This window comes from Periplaneta americana, chromosome 16, assembly GCF_040183065.1.
Source record: "Periplaneta americana isolate PAMFEO1 chromosome 16, P.americana_PAMFEO1_priV1, whole genome shotgun sequence".
NCBI classification, from domain to species: domain Eukaryota; kingdom Metazoa; phylum Arthropoda; class Insecta; order Blattodea; family Blattidae; genus Periplaneta; species Periplaneta americana.
Genome location: NC_091132.1, coordinates 59,728,927 through 59,755,673, shown reverse-complemented (window position 1 = coordinate 59,755,673; position 26,747 = coordinate 59,728,927). Strand labels below are relative to the sequence as shown.

At 34.2% G+C, this 26,747-nt stretch overlaps 1 protein-coding gene across 1 annotated transcript in view; it reads right to left on the bottom strand.

Moving 5' to 3' along the window:
• The window catches only part of Reck (Reversion-inducing-cysteine-rich protein with kazal motifs), a 675,928-nt gene that overhangs the window by 128,615 nt on the left and 520,566 nt on the right, over positions 1-26,747 (bottom strand). The gene's annotated exons all lie outside the window — the stretch shown is intronic.

Below are 26,747 nucleotides of genomic sequence, written 5' to 3'. Positions count from 1 at the left end.
TAATGCGTTTAACCAGCGAATAATGACTAGTATTTTTCCTGGACCAAAAACAAACAAACAAACAAACAAACAAACAAACAAACAAAAAACAAACAAACAAAAAAGACAAACAAATAAATAAATAAATAAGTAAATAAATAAATAAATAAATAAATAAATAAATAAATAAATAAATAAATAAATAAATAAATAAATAACCATCGAATGAAAGGGAAGTTTAGGCTTATTCCCTGGAATACAGACTTCTCTGTACAATTGGCCTTGATTTCACTCAACATTGCGTCATGGATTTTAACTACTTATCTGTATTCTAGAGTTGTTCCAAAGTGAAAGCTGTAAGTGACTGTACATGAACTATGTATGGCCAGAATATTAGGTTAAAAGTTGACCATTCTGTTTAGCTTTGCAATACACAATATAGAATGCAGTAGGAAAACCTATAGACCCTAAATAATGTACCGTAACTCAATTATAAAATAAATCATTTTGGGCTTTTGAGCTGTAATGGGAAAATTCGTTTATGTTTTAATTTCATAAAATACAGCTCTAACATTAAATATGTTATGTATTATTCTGCGAATTTCCCATTGATTATAAACTGGGAGTGATAGTATTTTATAAAATCGCTTCCTGATTGTGGCTTAATAATACCGACTTATTTATTTATTTAATTATTTATTTATTTTATTTATTTATTTAACTAGCCAGCGAGTACAAATTACGTTTATAAAACAAAAATGTTTCTAGCCACTACCGTAAGAGCCAGGCTCGTGTGTCTTAGTCAATAATATAACATAAAATTTACAAGGACAGTTTACTAAATAAAGTAAGTAATTTAATTCAAACCAAAAAATACAACACAAGAGTAAGAATAAAGAAGAAAGAGAAAAAGATAGAAAAATACACATTTAATACAAATTGACAATCCGACAGACATGAATATAGTCGACGGAAATAAAAAGTAAAAAAAATACATTTGTTAATATCATATATCATGGATAATTTGACAAATTTCTTTTTTAAAAGCTTGAATTTTAAAATATTTCAAATTTGGAAAATGGTTTGTAATTTTATTATAAAGTCTTGGGCCGAAACTAGCACCATGTTTAAGAGCTGCACTTGTATGACATTTAGGCTCAATTAATGGGAAAGTAGACGTATGTCTTCGAGTACGATATTCATGTCGATTAGATTTATGTTTTATTTGATTTCTTTGGTAGTAAGTTAGTAAACTGTATTTATAAATTTCTTCAATAGGCAATACATTAAAATCTGTATAAATTAAATTTGTTGGGTAATCCATATTTTTGGTCAGACAAATTTTTATTAATCTTCTGTGTAATAAAATTAATGGATTAAGTAAAGATTACGCTACTCCACCCCAATTTATTATACCATATTGTATTAATGATTGTACCAAAGCTAAAAATATTATTCTCAATGCCTCCTTAGTGATAAAATTTCGAAGTATTATGAATTTATAAATTGTCTTTCTTATACTTGCACACATGAAATCAATTTGTTTATCCCAACGTAAATGCTGGTCTATAATAGGCTTAATTCCTAAATATTTGACTTGTGTGGAAGGTGTTAGATGTGGGCAATTACAATAATTATTTGTTAATTCATTACTAAGTGATAATTATGCACAGGTGGAGGTAAACCTTTCGTTGTTTTTTATTTTATTTTATTGGGTTATTTTACGACGCTGTATCAACATCTAGGTTATTTAGCGTCTGAATGATATGAAGGTGATAATGCCGGTGAAATGAGTCCGGGGTCCAACACCGAAAGTTACCCAGCATTTGCTCGTATTGGGTTGAGGGAAAACCCCGGAAAAAACCTCAACCAGATAACTTGCCCCGACCGGGATTCGAACCCGGGCCACTTGGTTTCGCAGCCAGACGCGCTGACCGTTACTCCACAGGTGTGGACCTTTCGTTGTTAAAGAAAATGGAATATAGGTAGTTTTGTTAGTATTTGAGGACAGGAGATTAGGCAAGCCAGGAGTGCAGAGATATTTCAAGGATTTATTGTTAGAGTATAATCCTGACGTGGAAAACAAAAACATCAATGACCCCACGTTTTTAAGCAAGATGTGACTTTGTATTTGGTAAATTCCCTTCAATATGAATAACTCGAAAGGCGTTCCCCGTGACGCATACAATCTGCGGTTGCAGTGAAACGGAAATTTCTGTCTCCGACAGATGTTAGTATTGAATTTGAAGGTACTTTAAACCATACCACACTCTTATAGCCGTTTCTAACACATGTTAATGTAGTTTTCCCACGTCCTGTGTTCCCAGAATTGAAGACACGCAGCCAAAATGGTTTATGCATTTTCCATGGCCACCATGCAGGTGCCGGCTACCACCTCCACCACGTTTATTCTTAATTCATTCCGCTTTCAACGTCAGGTCTACAGCTTAAATATTAAACCCGTGTTGCAGGTTACTAAAATCCAATACTAGCTTATACAAATTAATTGAATATCAGAAGCAAATCATTATCTTTCACAGACCGATAATCGAAAACCTTTCGACATTACGAGAGATGAACTTTCAAGCGTAACTTATTCAATTCAAACCACTAACATTATCTGGAATTGCGCGTAGTGGCAGGTACGCTAAGCTCTGATAGAAATCAGGCTTCTAAGTCGTTCATATGTTATTATTAAGCTGCGGATTTATGTCTATATGCCTATTTTAATCCTTAACCTGAAGGAGGAAGATTTTAGGTCACATATCCACTTTAAGACATTGTGAGTATTATATGCGAATTCTATGGTGCCTATAATTGCCTATTTGACTAGTAAATGCCTATTTGCTTATAAATGCCTAAAGTTGCCTAAATATCCGTATTATATATTATACTTGAATTTATTGACCATTCTATCGATATTTTTTATATTTTTTGAATCTGTAATTTGTTTCTTTTTTATCTAGCAGAGGGAAGTGATTATAGAACTATTGCCCTAATTCTGTGTGTTACGTTTTACTGTCACCAGAGCGCGGAGAAATCAAATAATTTAAAATCAACCAGTAAGAAAAAATGTATTTCGAGAGCCGCATGAATCATTGTGGTAGTTGACTAGGGTAGTTGTTTTAAACTGTGTATCCGTTTTGTGAGTTTGTGAATTGAGTATGGAGTTTAGGTTTCTGCTGTAATACGTGAAGTATATCGTGGGGCTATGCCAAAGTAAAAGTCATCAGAAGCACTGATTGGAAAATACATTGACATTACTGCGTTCCCACTGGTTTCAGGGGCGGTTATTCAGGTGAAGTAGGTGAAGTGTCACTTCATGTATTTACGTGTAAAACACAATTTTATCTCATATTAATAATTAATTCCAGTTATTATCGATACCGCATTTCTAAAATAAGAAAAAGTATTCTTTTCTGTAGTTATAAACAGTGTTTAGTTGTATAAATACTACCTGTAGTTAACCGTCCGCTGAATAGAATAATGTCAACTGTTACGAGCGCCAAGCGGTGACTATTGGAACTTACAATACTGTACAGGTGAAATTATTTGGGCTCCCATTCTCATACTCTCGGCTCCACAAGTAAAGAACCCTGGCCTCACACCACTTCTGCACAGATGACAGTGATTGACAGGCCAGTTAGGGGAAGCTGTTGCCACATTTGCTCTTGGCTGGACTCTTTAAATGTATTTTCTTTTGCAACTGGTGGATTCTTTCAAAAATGGAAAATTCACAACACAGCATTCTCGGCGGTCTCCTGGCGGTATCTTTGTCCACAGTTTCACTAATTGGGGGAGCGTGTCAGTCAGATTTATGGCTTCCTGAACCCAACCCTGCAACGAAGGTTCTTTACTTGTGAAACCAAGAGTACAGCACTTGGTTTCCATGGTAACGTGACGTCAGGCACTAAAGAAAGATTGTATGAGTGAAGTGCGTTTCCGAGTCTTTCAGTTACGGAGAACTGTCAGACTTGTTGAAGGTGGAGTAACCAGTTTGCAGATCTAACGGTACTAATAATAGAGAAGGGTTGCAGCTAGTCTCCAAGGCCGGGGACTATTGTTTAAGGGCTGTGAAATTTTACAGTATGTACTACCTGACTCGAGAATATTATCCTCATTTCTTGTTTCCAAGCATCCACCCCTGCAGTGGTAAATTAGCTGGCTCTATGTTATTTTATCAGGAATACACCCCACATACATTCGCAAAGTTTAAAAGTTATTTTCCGTCGCGTGTATTATTTTTTCTCATGAGCTCATGATCTTGCCAGTTTTGTTTCAACTCTTGTATTTTAAAGTTTAACGCACGCGTAAATATACGCATGTAGTTTAATATTGTGTACGTATATATTAACTTATTATTTAATATATTTAGAATATATTAGTGATAAGTGTACATAGTGTATTAATCCTACATCATAGTGCTATTATACAAATACTTAGGTACCAGTACATAGAAAATGTTGATTAATGAGTGCGAAATATGTATCCCGAAAATGACACGGTTTGTAATTTATTAGAAATGTCGTTTTGTAGACTTAAATATGAGGATAAAAAAGATGTTTTAAATTCTGGACGACCTACAGTTCCATTTGTTATTTGTTTTAAAAAGTGCTAAGAAAGTACAGAAGTTGTATAAAATAATTTAAAAAAATTCTTCCGATGAAAGAAGCTTTTCTGTTTGAAAAGATTGAAAATTTCACTCGGAATGCTACATCACAGGAGAGACTTTCATCATTAGCCCCATAGCTTTGCATAGAGATATACTGTCCACCCTCAGTTAAAGTCAGACACTTTATGAAGACATCATCGACAGGTTTGCTGCTTTAAAATGTAGAAGGATTGACTTGGTATGCAATAAATTGGGTGAGTCCTGAAATAAATTAATTTTCCTGTTTGCATGTGTTCTAGAACTATTAAAACTGTAGGTTATGAATAGTAGGCCTACTCATTGTATTGGCAAAACTGTTTATGCATTTGTGTATGTGAACAGCACTTCACCTATTTTTTTTTACGGCGAGCCGCTACTGACTGGTTTGGTCCCCAGCTGGGATTGGTTCCCTGAAGTATTGCCCCATCACTTCATGTGAAGTGGAAGGGAGTTTCTCCCAATTTAAGAACAAACAATAGACATCAATTCTCATTACAATATTTGGACGAATATTTAATTATTCACTGCCATAATAACATTACTATAGAAAGTAGTGTATAATGCTACGCTATTGTTGTGTTAGCCGTTGAGAATTAGAAATTTGTTAGAGCCTTTTTTAAATGCCTATTTTATAATTTTGAATGCCTATTTTCCCTGCCTATTTCAACTGTTTTAATGCCTAAAAATCCGCAGCTTGGTTATTACATACAATATCAAATCGTAAAATATGCAAGCATTCAAGTACTATCATGTCGGAACATGCACAATGAATGAAATGAAACATAAACATATGCACTATAATTCGTTATGGTTATTAAGGACAGAACTTGATGTATTGCACCAGTATATAAATCATTATTTTTTTGTACACCAGTATTATAAGCAGGCTTCAATATTAGTCAAAAATCTTTCACAATATGCTACATTATTGTACCAGTGCCGTACAATATTACCATGCCAATTAAAACGTCATGACTTCTATTATGACGTCGTAACTTATGCCACAAAATATTAAATGATTTTCCGTGCAATAATAGATGAATACATCACTGATGTCATAGCAACTCATTCTTCATAGTACGATGAAAGAGTAATGAAACGGAGTCCACACATGTGCTGAGGTGCACTCGTTGTGAGTGACTAGTTGGCCGGGATCCGACGGAATAAGCGCCGTCTTAAATCACGACGTGATTTACGCATATCATATATATTATTTTAATGTACCGAAGTACATATGATATTTCCATGCAGATATTCTGCGTCATCATACGATGAAAGAGTAATGGAACGGAGAAAAATTCTCTCCGGCGCCGGGATTTGAACCCGAGTTTTCAGCTCTACGTGCTAATGCTTTATCCACTGAGCCACACCGGATACCACCCCGGCGTCGGACAGAATCGTCTCAGATTAAACTCCAAGCGAGTGCACCTCAGCAAATGTGTGGACTTCGGTCCTACGTTCATAGACATCTATGACGTAGTACAGAGGGCAGCCACTAGAGGGAACCCAAGAGTTGGAGCTTAATCTGAGACGATTCTGTCCGACGCCGGGGTGGTATCCGGTGTGGCTTAGTGGATAAAGCATTAGCACGTAGAGCTGAAAACCCGAGTTCAAATCCCGGCGCCGGAGAGAATTTTTCTCCGTTCCATTACTCTTTCATCGTATGATGACGCAGAATATCTGCATTGAAATATCATATGTACTTCGGTACATTAAAATAATATACCAAGATAGACCAAGATATCAAAATACCCATTATAACAAATCTGGTGTTTTTTAATAATAAATTAATAAATTAATAAGTTACAGGTTTTATGACGATTTAGACAAAACATTATCTTGTAAATAATGATTCCACTTAAAAAACAGAACTTATTTGATCGGTATGTATATAAATAAAGTGTAAGTGTTTCAGATAGCCATTTTTCAGACAAAGACAAAAATGCAGAGTATATATTGTATTCATCCAAGTAAATAAATAAATAAATAAATAAATAAAATAACAAATAGATAAATAAATTTGTGAAAAAGAATATGGTAAGATTGCAACAATCACAGAAAACGCCCTTCCTCCCGTTCCCTTTAATGCGCTACGCTATAGCCTATGTAAGTTCACTTCTTGAACCTAGAACTCGATCCATAGGAACGCTTAACATTAGTAGCGTATATTATGAAACAAGTTTGTGTTATACTTTATTGCATGAGTCCATATTTATAAGACAAGCGAAGTGAGATTCTTAATTCTGACCAATGCAAAATCTACTATATTCCATTTCTGGAATCTATACAGTACAGGAGACGAAATCAGTTCTTTGCGCAAGTGGTGAGTGGAAGGTGTCAATTCAATGACCGCTCTGGGGAAAGAATTGCTTGAAAATGAGAGTATAAAATGCTACCCTACCTACCATCTTCTTCCACGCGCATCTTACCTCTTAGCGGCCGTGAGCAGATGCAGCCCGCAATATGACAGGATCAGCCCATTCGCTTGTCATCAGCTCCATCCAAATGCATCAATTTACTTTACAGATTCAAGAAACAGAGTGTAGGTGATTATTTTGTATGTGGAACGTAAACAGCGGCGTTGCGATCTTATGTTATTACTCTGTGTGAGAAAGACAAATAATCTATGACTAGAATAAAAGAGCGATCGTACTGCACAGGTGACGTAACAACGGTGCGCTGTGTATTAGTTCAAGCGACTACCGTTCCACAAACAGAATGGTCGAGTAATACTGTATATAGCATTATAAACATGTTTCATACGTTATTTTTGTATGTCAGCATTATGAAACAAATAATAAAGAAATAACATCACATTTGTAATGACGGGTAATTTCATATCATGGTCTATGAAGAAAGAGGTTGCTATGACAACAGTGATGTATTAAATAATATTATAGAACGGCAAATCGTTTCATAATGTTAACTTTATGGCAGAAGTTATGCCGTCATCATAAAAGTCATGACGTTTTAGTTGGGGTGGTAGCTAATATTGTACGGCACTAGTACAATACTGTGGCACATTATGCAAGATTTTGACTAACGATAAAGACTGATCATAATGCTGGAATACAGAAACAGTATTTACGATACAAGATTGGGAAGTACCTTTTACAAAATCGTGGAAAAGTTGCTCGTTTTTCAATTTCCGAGATTTTGTAATGCACTTCACAAACGTGTATAGTAGAACATTTTTTGCACGATAATATTTTAAAAATTTCAAAAACAATATATTTTGCATTGAAAACTTAAAGCAATATTATTCCAAAGCCTTCGCAAAACTGCACTGTAATGGGTTTATTTCAGTATACTTTTATGTTATGAACAATGGTTTCCCTAGCAACAAGTTTCTGTGTGGGAATTCTGACTTTCAAGGCCTAACAACAATAGGTGTAAATACAACAAAAAACACGATCGTGCAAAAACATAGGCCTATATTACTGTTTAACTCGTAACTATAAACTGGAGTCAAATTGACTCTATATAATTCTTGTAGCTTTTTTTTAGATTCTATTTTTTCTATCCCCACCACCTTCTTAGTACTTTCGAAGGAGACCTTCGTCAGTTCTCAGGAAAAATTCTACGTAACATTTGTTAATAAATGATTAATTGTTGCTAAACTTAGCACTTCGTTGCATAGAGTCAAACATATAGGTACCAAAAAAATACACAAATTTGGAATTAGGAAGTCTCGGAGTGGGTATATTCAATTGCATGAATATCTTGTTTCTACTTCTAAGCATACATACGTTAGTAAGCATTATAATTACACTGAACAACAAGAATTTTGCTTCGACTTAAAACAGTGTGACCCTTATGGTTTGGTGTGTGCTGAATACGAAAATGCATCTCTTTTTTTCGTATCACGTAAGGTTTTTGAGATATACTACGATTTCACTTTTCGATAAGCGCTCTCCCAGGAAACATCTGGCGCCGGTTGGAGGTTCTAAACCAAAATAAAAGCTAATACATTTTATGAGTTTATGACCTATTTTCGGTTTCTTACGGTTGTTGGCATGTTCTTTTCCACTCCTAATAAATAAACAGATATTGGTCCCTTCTATTCAGTAAATTTCATAACAGTTCAAAGTGCGGTCTACGCAATGATGTTCAGTTTTTAGAAGAAAAGTTTACAAGTTTGAGTGAAGGAAAATTAAAAGAGGGCATTTTCATCGGTCCACAAATTCGCAAAGTTATGGCTTACTCTTTGTTTGAGGAAAAACTTTCCGTTGAAGAAAAAACGACATGGCGCGCTTTCAAAGATGTTTGCTCAAATTTCCTTGGAAATTCTAGGGCAGACAACTACATCACAGTTGTGGAATCCATGTTAAGCACATATGACAAAATGGGGTATAATATGTCTCTCAAAATACACTTTTTACATTCTCATTTAGATTTGTTTCCTCCTAACTTTGGAGCGGTAAAGCGTCGAGCATGGAAAAAGATTTCATCGAGAAATATCTGAACTAAAAAGGTGATATAAAGGAAGATCATCATCCAGTATGCTTGTAGACTATTGTTGGTTCCTTGTAAAACACAGTTCCGGGTTTAGTTATAAACGGAAGTCATCCAGAAAATCCTTTCAAATAGTAAGTTCAAATTCCGAGATTTTTCTCATTATACACATGAAATATTTTTATTGTTGTTGTGTTTTTTGTGTTTTATACTACGTAATATCATTTAAAAAATATTATGAACCATTTTGAATCCCTAGTCTGTTTGTAATTTTATCAGTAGCAGAGAAAAAAAAGTTTTCTTTTTCGTTAAAAAATGCAATTCACTTTCCCCGGAAAATGGTACGTGATGGGGCAATTTGGATTTTAAATTCAGAATTAGGGCATACATATTAGTAATATTTACATATTTTTATTTCGGAACAAGACAAAATGTACAACTTTGTTGTTCAGGGTTATTATTAGTGTAAGATCTTCATGATACACAGAGAAAAAATCCAAAACGTACCGATAAAAAAATAAGCAATGTGCATTTGCAAGTCTCACAGAGGCATGAGCGCTGAACTTTGTTGGAGTAGTTCAGATTACTGCACCAGTCAGATGTAATGTAAATAAAGGGATATGCGAAATTACATAAACGGATGGGTAAATATTGAGAAAGACAGGAATCGGAACTCAATACGCTGTAGTGTTTGTGTTAATTAACATCGCCGCGACAACATTTGTTTGACAAACCTGTCACTGGCTGTAAAACATTGGATTTACGTCGGCCTGACAGCGAATTGCCCGCCCTGTCGTTTTTGACGTTCTCGTGAAGTTAAAATGCAAAGCGATGTCTAGTGCATAGCCAAAACCGCCCAGGGCAATTTTCTGACCATGTTCAATATCAACGCTGGCGGAGCGATACTTTGAATGATAAATTGGAATCGAGTTTGCAATCTGCACGGTTACAAACTCACTGAACAATCACGAATGTAAATATTTCTCCATTTTATTTCATGGGAACTATAGAGGCTGTTGAGAGTAGCTGAGATAACGATATGGTAATTTTTTATATTTGGTTTTATATCAAGGGTCAATACGCTCTTCAGAACACGATATAATGCAATTTATTCACGCATTATGCTCACCCTAATACAAGAGACATTTTCAAAGAACAATTTTAATGTGTGGCACAACTTTATCGAGTAAATTAAATACTAACGGTCTTACTGATAAACCGTGTATAGCTTTTATACGAGGTTTATGCAGAGTTGAGACAGAAAACGTTACTAATAAACCATGCATAAGCGATGGATGTATAAACAGGCTGTAACTATACAATGGGAATTGCTTTGCAGTAGTTATATACACGAAACCCCTTGTTTAAGCGTTGTATATAGCGAAAAAATGGCCGTCCCTCTAACAGCTGTTCGTATCGACTGTCATTTTATGATGATGGTTACCTTGTAACCACAGAAGAACAAACCAAAGATCATAGAATTATTAGAATAATATTGCTGTAGCTTGTACTCTTTGACCAAAATGTAGTGAGGTAATCGATTAGAGCCAGTTGTACTATCGATATTTAACACGCCACACTAGACCGCTCTACGGATGCAATAGAGAACCTCAGATATTCTATTACCTTTCGTAACGAAGTAATGACGAAACTATGACGAAGCTGTGTAACAGTTATACTGTTATACACGACGTATGTAGTGATTATTAGTAAGGAATTTACACACGACTTATAAACGAGCTACTCAATGGATAAGTATAAGACAGTTAAACGTCTGTATATAGAGTTTTTATCAGTAAGACCGTTACGGTCTTACTAATAAACCGTGTATAGTTTTTATACGAGCCTTATGCAGAGTTGAGACAGAAAACGTTACTAATAAACCATGCATAAGCGATGGATGTACAAACAGTCTGTAACTATACAATGGGAATTCCTTTGCAGCAGTAATATACACGAAACCCCTTGTTTAAGCGTTGTATATAGAGAGAAAATGGCCTCCCCTCTAACAGCTGTTCATATCGACTGTCATTTTATGATGATGGTTGCCTTGTAACCACAGAAGAACAAACCAAAGAAAACAGACTAATTAGAATAATATTGCTGTAGCTTGTACTCTTTGACCAAAATATAGTGTGGTAATCAATCAGAGCCAGTTGTATTATCGATACTTAACACGCCACACTAGAGCGCTCTACCGGATGCAATAGAGACCCTCAGATATTCTATTACCTTCCGTAACGAAGTAATCACGAAACTATGACGTAGCTGTGCAAGTAATGACGAAACTATGACGTAGCTGTGCAACAGTTATACTGTTATACACGACGTATATGTAGTGATTATTAGTAAGGAATTTACACACGACTTATAAACGAGCTACACATTGTATAAGTATAAGACAGTTAAACATCTGTATATAGAGTTTTTATTAGCATGACCGCATATGTATTGAAACAACCTAATAACTTATTTACACTTTTGAATTTTTTACACAACTGAATTATTAAAAAAAACACACATTATTCAGGTGACCTTCAATTACAATGCATTATCATTTCTGGAAGCTTGTCATAACACAAGCACGTAACTCCTGATCTTACTTACCTACTTATGGCTTTTAAGGAACTCGGAGGTTCATTGCCGCCCTCACATAAGCCCGCCATCAGTTCCTATCCTGAGCAAGATTAATCCAGTCCCTACCATCACATCCCAGCTCTCTCAAATCCATTTTAATATTATCCTCCCATCTATGTCTCAGCCTCCCTAAAGGTCTTATTCCCTCCGGTCTTCCAACTAACACTCTATATGCATTTCTGGATTCGCCTATACGTGCTACATGCTCTGCCCGTCTCAAACGTCTGGTTTAAATTTCCTAATTATGCCAGGTGAAGAATACAATGCGTGCAGTTCTGCGTTATGTAACTTTCTCCATTCTCCTGTAACTTCATCCCTCTTAGCCTCAAATATTTTCCTAAAAACCTTATTCTCAGACACTCTTAATCTCTGTTCTTCTCTCAACGTGAGAGTCCAAGTTTCACAACCATATAGAACAACCGGTAATATAAGTGTTTTATAAATTCTAACTTTCAGATTTTTTGACGGCAGACTAGATGAAATGCATTTCCTATATTTATTCTGCGTTTAATTTCCTACCGAGTGCCATTTATATTTGTTACTCTTGCTCCAAGAAATTTTAATTTTTCCACCTCTTCGAAGGATAAATCTCCAATTTTTATAGTTTCATTTCGTAAAATATTCTGGTCATATACTTGGTCTTTTCGAGATTTACTTCCAAATATATCTCTTTACTTGCTTCAAGTAGAATTTCCGTGTTTCCTCTAATCGTTTGTGGATTTTCTCCTAACAAATTCACGTCATTCGCATAGACAAGAAGCTGATGTAACCCGTTCAATTCCATCCCTCTCTGTTATCCAGAACTTTCCTAATGGCATATTCTAGAACGTAACTCCTTACCAGTAAGTTAAATTTAATGCCGAATTTTTTTCTTCGGCTCTTGAATATCATGTAATCCACGGAAGAACACGCTCTTTTTCAAATACTTATCCAGGTTTTCCGCAAATGGAGCAGTTTTAGAAAAGAGCAAGTGATCGGAACATCATATCTTGAAATGGTATTCATTTATTGATTTGCTTATGTATTTATTTTTTATTTATTTACTTACGTACTTATTTATTTATTGTCTTCAGTGTAAAAAATTGAGTTATCTAGTTCTTGCATTCAGATAAGAATTTGATGATGATGATGATGGCACGCTGTTTTAATAATACAAATTTTTTGTATTTCATTTGGTAGCATATTAAATATACACAAACTATGAATACATGAAGGTTTATTTTGTAAATAATGATGTAAACCTGCTTCAAGTGGTTTAGGAACGAAGATATTTTAGCATTAAAATATTTATTTTAGATTTTCATATTTTGGCAAAAGTTTTTCATATAGTGCCGGTCTCTAGTTATCAGAATAATCTATACTTTCACACTAAGAACATAGCCCACACATGCTTATCTTACTTTGTCTAAACTTGCTGCACATGTTAATCGTTTTTTATCGCATGATCAACGACAGACGCAATACAAAAGTATTAGTGCTGTTGATCGATCAAAATATTTAATCTACTAACTATTTGAATTTAATCGATTGATGGAGTTGAAAACATGTTTTAATATACTGTAATACACAATTATTGTTAAATTTAACTTGTGTTCGGTGATAAGCATAAGTATTAAATTTTGTATATCTGTATATACTGCATCGTTATATTACAAAACAACTATTTTAATTACTTACTAACATATTTATTATGAGGCTTATAATTTATTGTGTCAATTTCTCAAGGAATTTTTGAGACAAACATAAATAACAAAAATAATGATGACTCATCTAGTTAATACTGCTTCATCCATGATTTTAAACATGTGAGTGCATTCGCATACTCCGAATTAAGTGCCGCTCTACGTTTAGTAACAATGTTTCTTGCATTACTAAAAACGAAAAAAACGTTTTTTCTGTCAAGCACTTCTTCACGATCGTTCAATTTAAATCCAAACGTTTCACCGAGTTTACCTCTCGAATTCTCATATGACATAATGGAGTTTACACTTTTCACAAACCACAGAAAACTGATTTTTTTTTCTTTATCAAACTAAACACACAATCTTCATATACAAACTCAGTACAGAAGCTGCAACTGCAAAACTACAGCGGTCGAAACAGAAGACTGGCCCCTATTGTAATCGAATTACTAGATTTTAGAAAGCGAAGAAGGTAGTTACTCTCTCACTTGCACACAGTGTAGACATGGCTATTTTATAAGGGATGAGGGGGACGAATCCCAGGAAAGTATATATTTCATATGCTAGGAAGATGCTGACAACAAGGTGGAAGTTTTCTTGGAAAACCATAAAACTTGATAAGGGTTTCGCATTGTGTTTCAACTTTCAATACAGGTAGACTAGGTCACTGTCTTCATATCTCCATCTCTTTCTGAATGTTTGTGCAAAGATTTTCCCTACGCTAATTGGTTTACAGTTAGAAAATAACAGTACTATTATGATTTTAAGTAAGCAATTTCCGAGAGAGAAATATTGTCGGAATTTTTAATATGAGTCTGTATTAACAAAATGATAATTAATATCAACTACAATCGATTAATTTTAATCGATCCGATTATTCCATTAAATATTTTTGATCGATTAATCTTACAACAGAAATTGATCGATTAATCGATTGGATTAATCGATAAATCCCACAACACTAAAAAGGACACATTTAAGCAAAGGAATAACATGAAACGCTCATCTTTCACAAGTGTCAGATGTAGCACAGAATGTAATCCGACGCATGTTCGATCACAAAGTAGCCTATCCATCGACGTGCTGGAATCAGGCGATTCTGTGTGCGACAGGCCGGGTCGTCTTGTCGACCACACCTCTGCATCCCTCTGGTCTTCATTTCCATGGAGATTGTTCCGACACGGTCTGGAGTTGGGTAGCCAGATCAAACAAGTCTATCTCAGCTCTACACTCTATTATGTGTCGGCAGTTTCTTCTTTAAAATGAAGGCTCGCTCTTCTTGCATCCTGATGGGTTTAAAGGGGGAACGTCGGATAGCTCTTGGAGCAAAATTTTCGTAATTTCCTTACTTTATAAAGGAGATAAAGGCTTGTAAGATAATTACTTCTGTATGACAAGTTATGAGATGTTCTTTCGGCTACTTTCCGATACTACACCAGAAAGGCGGCATATTTATGAATTATAATTCTACAATAAGTATTCTGGTAACAGTATCAGATGTGATGAAATCGGTTTGAAAAAAAAAAGCTGCAAGACAAATCTGACTGAAAAGAGATAAGTACTGTTTATTTTTCAATTATCCCCGTATCATAAACAATTTTATCTGGACAGCCGTTTCAATTAGAACAGTAATTAATTTACTAATTAGTGAGTCAATAGCTTCATAACAACAATAACACTTCATTGGGTCCAGAACTGCCGAGTACAATGCGTCTATAAAGAGCACAGGTTGTCGCTAGTACATAAATGAAACCGTTTGTTCAGTGTTTGATATCACGGCAAATGTGAAATGAGAATTGATTCTCTTCATCGAACATAACACTGAAAGGTCTGTCTATGCACGCAAAATATGACAATGTAGAGTAACTCATGTGCCAACATTCAGCAAACACGTGCTTGAGAAGGTGACAGTAATTTTAGAGGATAAATTTGAACATTACACTGAATATATTCACTGAAAACTTGTTATGAAGTATTAACAGCGAATAGGGATTATAAAGAATGGACACTGAGCGAATTTTACTGTGTTTTGTTTCTCTGTGCGCCAGCGTTTAGTTCCACTTTCAAGCCCTAGAGGTTAGTGTAATCGAGCATACGCTAAGATAATAATTGAGAATATAGTTGAGACACAGGATCCAAACATCGCCTACCTTATTGCATAATCCAGTAACGCTTTGCTTAAAATAAATTCAAGTAACAGCTTTTCCTTATTTCTCAGTGACAAACTAGTTGTAATAATAATATTTTATATTTCAGATATAATAAATTATATTATAAAATAATATAATACATTATAAAATTAAGTATCGATTTCGTTTAATATTTGTATATACTGTAATATAATATAGGTATATGGTTTTACTGCTCGTAAAAGTTTTGTTTTTCCATTTTCAGCGCTATCAAATCATTACATATTTTAATTGTTGTTGGGGTCAACGTCTCAACTCTCATAAAGGAACTCTAGAATCTAGGCATTACAGTTAATGACGGATTTATTATTTTATGGATCCAATTTATTTTATTTGAGTACATAATGTACCTAGATGTATTAATTATATGTGTTATATTTCCGCCGTGTCGACTGCTAGCTGGTGTGATGTCAGCGCCAACTCTAGGGAGAAAGCAGAATCTCACGCTTTAGCTGGCTTGAAGGTCATTGAAATCAGTCCGGCTACATCAAAGGTACCGACGCGAAGTGTCCATTCTTTATAATCCCTATTCCTGGTATTAACCTGTGTTTGTGGCTAAACTTAGTAGCTGTTGAGATGATGATGATGATGACATTATTATTATTATTATTATTATTATTATTATTATTATTATTATTATTATTATTACTATTATTATTAATGATATGTGTCAGAGGAAGAACAATTGTTTGTATGCATCTAAAGTCTGACTAGTGTAATGTGTAGCTACAGTCGCGTCGCTGTTATTTCCGGCGTGACTCCTCCTCTTTGCTTACGCCTTAGGAAGTGAAGCGTCCACTACTACAGTTCTATTGCTTCTAGCATCTGTGCGGTGTATGAGCAGACGACAGCAGTACAACTAGTGACTGATGCAAGAAGGTATGTTCAAAGACACATTATTTTAATTTTCACTTTTCGTTATATGAACGTAGTCGGTCACTTAATTCGTACACAGACATTTAGTATCGTGTGAACCGCGCTCTCTTGCATTTCGTTCCGTTGTTTGTATCTGCTTCAAAGACATCTGATATAGAGTTTAGCAATATTATGCAGCGGATTTCTGATATACGAGACCTTATTTTTCTTCCTACTTCGCAATTACTCAAAACAAGTTCTATTAGAGCGTTGCTTTGTGTCACTAGCCCAACAGAAATGAAAGAACAAAGGGGGAGGGGAGTGATGTATGTGTGACGTATGAATACCGCAATCTGCTGGTGATGCAGAACTCAATAAAATGGCTGTGGCTGTGTACGCTATGTATGGTTGCTAAAATAAAAGCTGTTTCCATCAAACCACCGTCCCTACCCCTAAATAGTGCGGCACCAATGTGTTCTAATTACATTCCCAAGGTTGCAAATATTTTTTAATGAACTCCCGCACAAACTAGTTCATAGCTGAGAGCTGGAGCAGTACATGCGAGTTTTGTTTTAAAATTAGTAATGGACCTCAAACAATTGGGAAGTGCGCAATGAAAAAAGCGCTAATGAAATCGTTTTGTCGCTACATAAATGAAGCAGCAATGAATGGAACATGACCGCGAAATGGTTTTACCATGTTGACAAGCGGATAAAACAACTCCTGCAACAAGAAACACGGTTAACCTCATCAAATTCAACTCCTTTCTGTCATACTTTGCTCACTGCCTTTGTTTGGTTAAATGTAACAATTCATTCCCACAATTTCATTAAACGTAGGAGGCCGAATTGTAGTTCTACTTTATCTTAATCGCCGTTATACGAACGGCTAGAGCGTCGGGTTTTCACTTTGGTGACCCGGGTTGGAATCCCGACGAGTCCAACTGGAATTTTTGATGTGCAAAAATGGTACTTGGTGGTAGGTTATCGCGTGTTATTCACGTTTTCTCTACCGGCACTCCACCATTAATAATAATAATAATAATAATAATAATAATGTGATGTTATATAGTTCGCATCCGATGGTGCACCAAGGACAAATTCCTATGGCGGCCAAAAGAACTACAGCTTCGGCGCATCGCCCATAGATGGTGACGCTTTTGCACGGGGTGGAGGAGTTAACTCTCATGATGCAAGGTATATCATAATGGAAGTTCGTCACGTAACCGCATTGGGGCCAGAGTGTTGCTAGCTATGTTCCGATGGGAATTATGGAGAAAAAAAAAAAACAGGATATAAGTGCCGCCAATCTGAAAATCTTGAACTAAATATTAACCTTAGAGTTTTATTATTGTTCACAAAGAAAACCTTAGCCTTATACCATGTTAAGCCTCGAAAGTAATTGCAATTGTAGGTTCGCGTCAGCATATTTATTTTTACATTAATTTTATACAGGGTGGGAGTGAAATAGCCTTGCAGATTTTCAGAGCGAATAGCTCTTGTTATATGTAACAAAAAACTACAATATCATATTGGTGAAAAGTTCAGTTTTTAGATTACTTTTACACAGGGTGGAAGTGAAATAGCCTTGCAGATTTTCAGAGCGAATAGCTCATGTTGTATGTAACAAAAAAACTATAATTATCATATTGGTGGGAAGTTCAGTTCTTAGATTACTTTTATACAGGGTGGAAGTGAAATAGCCTTGCAGATGTTCAGAGCGAATAGTTCATGTTATATGTAACAAAAAACTACAATATCATATTGGTGAAAAGTTCAGTTTTTAGATTACTTTTATACAGGGTGGAAGTGAAATAGCCTTGCAGATTTTCAGAGCGAATAGGTCATGTTGTATGTAACAAAATAGTACAATGTCATATTGGTGGAAAGTTCAACTTTGATTTTTATCCATATCGATAGGAAATAATAATAATAAAGAATAATTTATCCCTCTAGCGTATTTCAATAACTTTTACTACTGCAATTAAAGTTAAAAAAATAAATAGGATGTTAATGTAATTGTGAGGGTTGAATGATAATTCATTTTAGTAGAAAACGTACAAGTGATGGTAAACCACCTACTTATATTCTTAAATTGGAAAATTTTGTCTTAGTTTTTAGGTATTGCTAGAAGTATTGATTTGTGTTTTTTTTCTTTTTCTTTTTTAATCTAGATTAAAATTGCAAGTTTCTTGTTTATGTTAGTTAATTAGTTAGGATTCAATTAATTATGATACTTAATCACTCATTTAAAGTTTGTGTGACTGCAACCTGTGCATATTTTTGTGTGGCTTTACTTTGTTTAAAGTGTTTTTTTCTCTCTCTCTCTTTATTCTTTGTGTAGCTTTATTTTCTATATAGTGTATTTTTTTCTGTTCATTTCTATTATTGTATTTGTATTCCTGGTGTTGTGGAAGTGAAGGCCTGATGGCCTTAACTAAACCAGAATAAATAAATAAATATATATATATATATATATATATATATATATATATATATATATATATATTCATTGCATAACCGCGGATGCTGGCACAAATTTTATCAACAGAACAAAATATGATTTAAATATTCCTTAAAGCTGTTGTTGCTTGAATATTCTTATATTAACGGAAATAAACAAAACCGCCGTAATTGTAAGACTAGGCTACAGAGAGTGGCCTGTGCTTTACACATGTAAACAGGGTTGGCGCGTTGTACACATAGGTTATAATTAAAACCCTCACTTCAACCTGCTTGCTTGTCCCCAGTTTATGCTGTGTTGCCAGCTCCTGCACTAGTATTACAATTAATGTTGTAAGTAAGTTACGTAATTATGTACTGCATATAACTCCTAAGCTGTACATTTCATTAAAGAAATCATTACCAGAACGTATTACAGGTATCAGAATGCTCCACAATATCGTACGGACTACAACATAACAGTAAATAGGTAGGTAGGTAGGTAGGTAGGTAGTTAGATAGATAGATAGATAGATAGATAGATAGATAGATAGATAGATAGATAGATAGATAGATAGATAGATAGATAGATAGATAGATAGATAGATAGATAGATAGATAGATAGATAGATAGATAGATAGATAGATAGATAGATAGATAGATAGATAGATAGATAGATAGATAGATAGATAGATAGATAGATAGATAGATAGATAGATAGATAGATAGATAGATAGATAGATAGATAGATAGATAGATAGATAGATAGATAGATAGATAGATAGATAGATAGATAGATAGATAGATAGATAGATAGATAGATAGATAGATAGATAGATAGATAGATAGATAGATAGATAGATAGATAGATAGATAGATAGATAGATAGATAGATAGATAGATAGATAGATAGATAGATAGATAGATAGATAGATAGATAGATAGATAGATAGATAGATAGATAGATAGATAGATAGATAGATAGATAGATAGATAGATAGATAGATAGATAGATAGATAGATAGATAGATAGATAGATAGATAGATAGATAGATAGATAGATAGATAGATAGATAGATAGATAGATAGATAGATAGATAGATAGATAGATAGATAGATAGATAGATAGATAGATAGATAGATAGATAGATAGATAGATAGATAGATAGATAGATAGATAGATAGATAGATAGATAGATAGAGAGATAGATAGATAGATAGATAGATAGATAGATAGATAGATAGATAGATAGATAGATAGATAGATAGATAGATAGATAGATAGATAGATAGATAGATAGATAGATAGATAGATAGATAGATAGATAGATAGATAGATAGATAGATAGATAGATAGATAGATAGATAGATAGATAGATAGATAGATAGATAGATAGATAGATAGATAGATAGATAGATAGATAGATAGATAGATAGATAGATAGATAGATAGATAGATAGATAGATAGATAGATAGATAGATAGATAGATAGATAGATAGATAGATAGATAGATAGATAGATAGATAGATAGATAGATAGATAGATAGATAGATAGATAGATAGATAGATAGATAGATAGATAGATAGATAGATAGATCGGTGGGTGGGTGGGTGGGAGGTTGTGGGTGGGTGGGTAGCTAGATAGATAGATAGATAGATAGATAGATAGATAGATAGATAGATAGATAGATAGATAGATAGATAGATAGATAGATAGATAGATAGATAGATAGATAGATAGATAGATAGATAGATAGATAGATAGATAGATAGATAGATAGATAGATAGATAGATAGATAGATAGATAGATAGATAGATAGATAGATAGATAGATAGATAGATAGATAGATAGATAGATAGATAGATAGATAGATAGATAGATAGAGAGATAGATAGATAGATAGATAGATAGATAGATAGATAGATAGATAGATAGATAGATAGATAGATAGATAGATAGATAGATAGATAGATAGATAGATAGATATGATAGATAGATAGATAGATAGATCGGTGGGTGGGTGGGTGGGTGGGTGGGTGGGTGGGTAGCTAGATAGATAGATAGATAGATAGATAGATAGATAGATAGATAGATAGATAGATAGATAGATAGATAGATAGATAGATAGATAGATAGATAGATAGATAGATAGATAGATAGATAGATAGATCGATGGGTGGGTGGGTGGGTGGGTGGGTGGGTAGCTAGATAGATAGATAGATAGATAGATAGATAGATAGATAGATAGATAGATAGATAGATAGATAGATAGATAGATAGATAGATAGATAGATAGATAGATAGATAGATAGATAGATAGATAGATAGATAGATAGATAGATAGATAGATAGATAGATAGATAGATAGATAGATAGATAGATAGATAGATAGATAGATAGATAGATAGATCGATGGGTGGGTGGGTGGGTGGGTGGGTGGGTGGGTGGGTGGGTAGGTAGCTAGATAGATAGATAGATAGATAGATAGATAGATAGATAGATAGATAGATAGATAGATAGATAGATAGATAGATAGATAGATAGATAGATAGATAGATAGATAGATAGATAGAGAGATAGATACTCCCTCTGTTCCACAACATGGTATAGAAAGATGTATTAATTCTGTTCCAAAATATGGTACACATTTGTTAAAGTTCTCAGTAATATAATGTAACTTTAATATATCTTCCATATACTTGTTTGTTGGATAAATTAACATAAGCAAATCATAAAAAGGTACATTTCATTCTTTGTGATGTCAAATTAATAAAAGAAAAAAAAACAAACATTGTTTTGAGATAGACAAGTTAACATAAAAACTGCAATAAATTACAACCCGTTTTTATATAGCTGTTGTGCCTTGGATGTTCTATTCAAAATTGACTGGGTTGGTATTACATTTTCTGCAACAGGAACGCCACAGCAGGTGACCATTTGATTTCTGTTCATAATGAACTATTTAAATGTTATAGTTTGATGCACTGTAGAAGACTAGACCGCGAAACATTTCGTGCACGCATGCGCATAATCAAACTTGTTTTGTTTGTTACTATACCATATTTTGGAAGGGAGGGAGTAAATGGTAAAATAAATAAATCCACAAAAAAAAAGGCAGTTTCTTTCATATGGGCCATCAAAGTTACTTCAGGGTATACCTTTCGCAACAGAAAACCGCCAACAAAGGAACAAAATTTCAAAGATTACTTCAAGGATTTATGGCTGGATATAAATGCATAAGGTATGATTCCATTATGCTTAATTCGGATTGCAATCAAAACATATTTTTATTTTGCTCGTACAGACGCTTCAGATTCATAAGATTGTTCGTTCTCGAGACTCCTGAACAGTAAAGGCTGGTTCACAATAAACCGGGAACGAGAACCACAATGAAAACGAGAAGCAGAGGACGTGAATATGAAAATTTTTGATTCACAATAAACCGAGAACGTAAACGACTATGCATATCGATATGCATGTCAATAACGATATGTAAAGTCGATATTACGCATTCTGATGTTATTTGTGTATAATTGACCAATGACGTTCTCTCATGAGTTACTCTACAAGGCAGCCAACATAAACACAGGTTAACCAACTTCGAAATTTCAACTGAAACATTTCATTAGGTACGGTACTATAAATATGCCCATGCATCTTTATTATCACAATCTATTTTAAGTCTACCACAACGTAAAATAATTAGAGAAGAAACATTTGTAATAGAACAAAAATGAACACAACAGTAGTTACTGAACTGAGGCATGAATATGTAGTGTGTAATACAACCAATACAGTAATAAAATATGATTCACTTACGATCGGTGTTCAAAGATGCAGCTATTGAAAGCCACGTATTCTCCTTCATTTTCTCATCTTTATACGAGGCGCGCCGCTTATCGTAAACGTGAGGATTTTCCTCAACACTCAATATTAGAATCTCATCAAACAAAACTTGCTCCATGATGCACAGCACAGAACAAAAGAATGCATTGGTTATGTCACGGTCTTTTTTTTATTTTAGTTGGTTATTTAACGACGCTGTATCAACTACTAGGTTATTTAGCGTCGATGAGATTGGTGATAGCGAAATGATATTTGGCGAGATGAGGCCGAGGATTCGCCATAGATTACCTTGCATTCACATTACGGTTGGGAAAACCCTCGGAAAGAACCCAACCAGGTAATCAGCCCAAGCGGGAATCGAACCCGCGCCCGAGTGCAACTTCCAACCGGCAGGCAAGCGCCTTAACCGACTGAGCCACGCCGGTGGCTGTCACGGTCTTCTTGCTACAAAATATACGATGACAAAATAGCTTTTAGATGGCAATAGAATGAATCTAGTGGGCTGTGATCGGAAACGTGAACGCCGAAGTTGAAACTAGCCAACTCTCCGTTCCCGATCCCGGGCTCCGGGAAGCTTTTCGTTAATTGTGAATGCTCACATTTAAATGAATACATTTTAACAATTTTACCGTTTTCGTTTTCGTTCCGATTCTCGTTTCCGGTTTATTGTGAACCAGCCTTAACACTATCAGCAAACGAAAAGAATCTGGTTTCGTTCCCCGGAAATACCTATTAGCTTTATTTTAGTATAAGAGGATTCGCCATAGATCACCTTACATTCACATTACGGTTGGGAAAAACCTCGGAAAAAACCCAACCAGGTAATCAGCCCAATCGGGAATCGAACCCGCGCCCGAACGCAACTTCAGACCGGCTGGCAAGCGCCTTAACCGACTGAGCCACGCCGGTGGCTGTCACGGTTTTCTTGCTACAAAATATACGATGACAAAATATCTCTTAGATGGCAATAGAATGAATCTAGTGGGCTGTGATCGGAAACGTGAACGGCAAAGTTGAAACTTGGCCAACTCTCCGTTCCTGATCCTGGGCTCCGGCAAGCGTTTCGTTAATTGTGAATGATCACATTTAAATGTACACATTTCAACAATTTTACCGTTTTCGTTTTCGTTCCGATTCTCGTTTCCGGTTTATTGTGAACCAGCCTTAACACTATCAGCAAACGCCTGCAATCAAAAGAATCTGGTTTCGTTCCCCGGAAATACCTATTAGTTTTATTTTAGTATATAACGTTGCTGTGACACAATCTATTTTCAAACACTCCATATTTCTCTATGAATATAATTTCACTATTTCTCCATTAACGCATTTTAACAATGCCATTGACTCTCAGTACCCTGTGTAGTTTACGATGGTCATTAAAGTAATACTACCGTTGACTAGGATCATACCTTTATGCCCTCATAAATTCTGATTGCACTCTCTGGAATTTGAACTTAGAGCTTCCATCTAGTAATCTGATATACTAGTCGGTACGTCTAGTAACATTATAAACTTGTAATTTGAAACTATTTGTCGAAGATTAAATGCTAAATACTGAAAAAAATGTAACAATGTGTACTGTTCAAAACATACAGAGGTGAGCCTGCCTGGAGAGAAATAAAAAATAGGTTGCAGCCTCCAAATTACTCTTCAAGGAACGACCACTCATATAAATTGAGGGAAAGAAGACAGAGGACGGACACTGGAAAGTTTTCTTTCCTCAGTCGTACTATCAGGGACTGGAATGCTTTACCTGCAGACTTACCAACAACCAAAAATGTATTTAAAAATAGGCTTAAGGACTTTACTAATAGACGGTAATTATACACAGTGTTTGTTATTGAAGTTTTGTATCAGTGAAGAATTATGTTGTGTCAGTGAAGTGTGTTGTGTAAGTGAAACGTGTTCCTGTCAGTGAAGCTTTATAGTTTATAGTGGCAGTGCAAAGTTTTTGAATAGTGAAATGTTTTTGAAGTGTTAGTGAAATCAGGATAGAATCAGTGAAATGTGTCGTAGTTCCAGTGCAGTGAGTGAGTTGACAGCGAAATGAGTGTAATGTTGAAAGGTACTTGTGCAGATATGAACATATCATACTCGTGGGTTTTAGTTCGAACTTAGGTTTAAGATACAAATTAGATTTATTTTAAATGTTATTTTAAGTGATCGTGCTTCATTTAATTTAGGATATTCCCTGTTATTATTATTATTATTATTATTATTATTATTATTATTATTATTATTATTACTATTATTATTATTATAAATTATTCTTAGTATTAATTATTAGTATTATTATTAATTGTATTTTTAATTAATCAGTTTATTATTGTCATTATTGAGTGTAATTAGTTAACACTGCCACCGGGTATATACCCATTGCAGTGTGAATAAATAGATACATTAATAAATGGTGTTGAGTGATGAGCCCCAGGGAGGGTCCATCTGAGAATTTAAAGCATGGGTGCCAGAAAAAAATTCCGTTTTGCTTAAATGATAAGAGAATGACTATTAAGTTGATAATGAATCTGAAATGAACTCAGGGATCCATCATCTACAGGTTAAAAGTTGTGAGATGCGCGAGTTGAAAAAAAAAAAAAAAAGAAGCTCAACAAAGATTTGTGGCAAAATAAAGTCTGTTGGAACAGATTTCAAATATTTATGTCCTCTGCTATTTCAAACGCTGTATTCAAAATGTCTTCTTCATTGAGGGAAGAAGAGAAAATGCTAAACAAAGAATTGGTAATTATTCCATGTTTATGTAGCTTGAAGTTGTCACTAGCGAAATTCATTTTTTTTTTTTGGAATAGAAAGATTTATTTATTTATTCTTATTTATTTATTTAGCTAGCTAGCAAAGTGAGTACAAATTAAATTTATAAAACAAAAATGTTTCTAGCCACTACCATAAGAGCCAGGCACGTGTACGGTGTGGTCACAGTCTACTATATAGAGTCACGAAGCTTGAGTTTTGAGGGTGCTAGAAACACTAGACTGTGACGGTACTATTTTGCATTGCCTGTAATGAGTTGATATTAGCGATCCTAGTGGTGAGCAACTATGTAATGTTTGCATATTTACTACGTATTGAGCTTCGCGACTATCTATACTAGACTATGGTATGGTCTTAGACAATAATATAAAATAAAATTTACAAAGACAGTTTACTAAATACAGTAATTAACTTAATTCAAACCGATAAATAACACACAAGAGCAAAAAAAAAAAGAGAGAAAAGGAGAAGAAAAAGCAAATTTAATATATATTGATGATAAGACAGAAGCCAGTGATATTCAATAAAAACATGAATATAGTCGACAGAAATAAAAAGGTAAAAAACACACACATTTGTTAGTATCATATATCATGAATAATTATATAAATTTCTTTTTTAAAAGGTTCAATTTTAAAATATTTCAAATTTGGAAAATGGTTTGTAATTTTATTATAAAGTCTTGGGCCGAAACTATCACCATGTTTAAGAGCTGCACTTGTCTGACATTTAGGCTCAATTAAGGGAAAGTAGACTTTTGTTTTCGAGTACGATATTCCTGTCGATTAGATTTATGTTTTATTTGATTTCTTCGGTAGTAAGTTAGTAAACTATATTTATAAATTTCTTGAATAGTTAATACTTTAAAATCTGAATAAATTAAATTTGTTGGGTAATCCATATTTTTGGTTAGACAAATTTTTATTAATCTTCTATGTAATAAAATTAACGGATTAAGTACAGATGATGCTAATCCAACACAATTTATTATACAATATTGTATTAATGATTGTACAAAAGCTAAAATATTATTCTCAATGCGTCCTTAGTGATAAAATGTCGAAGTATTATGAATTTATAAATTGTCTTTCTTATAATTGTACACATAAAATCAATTTGTTTATCCCAACGTAAATGCTGATCTATAATAATTCCTAAATATTTGACTTGTGTGGAAGGTGTTTGATGTGGGCAATTACAATAATTATTTATTAATTCATTACATAAAATATCTAAGT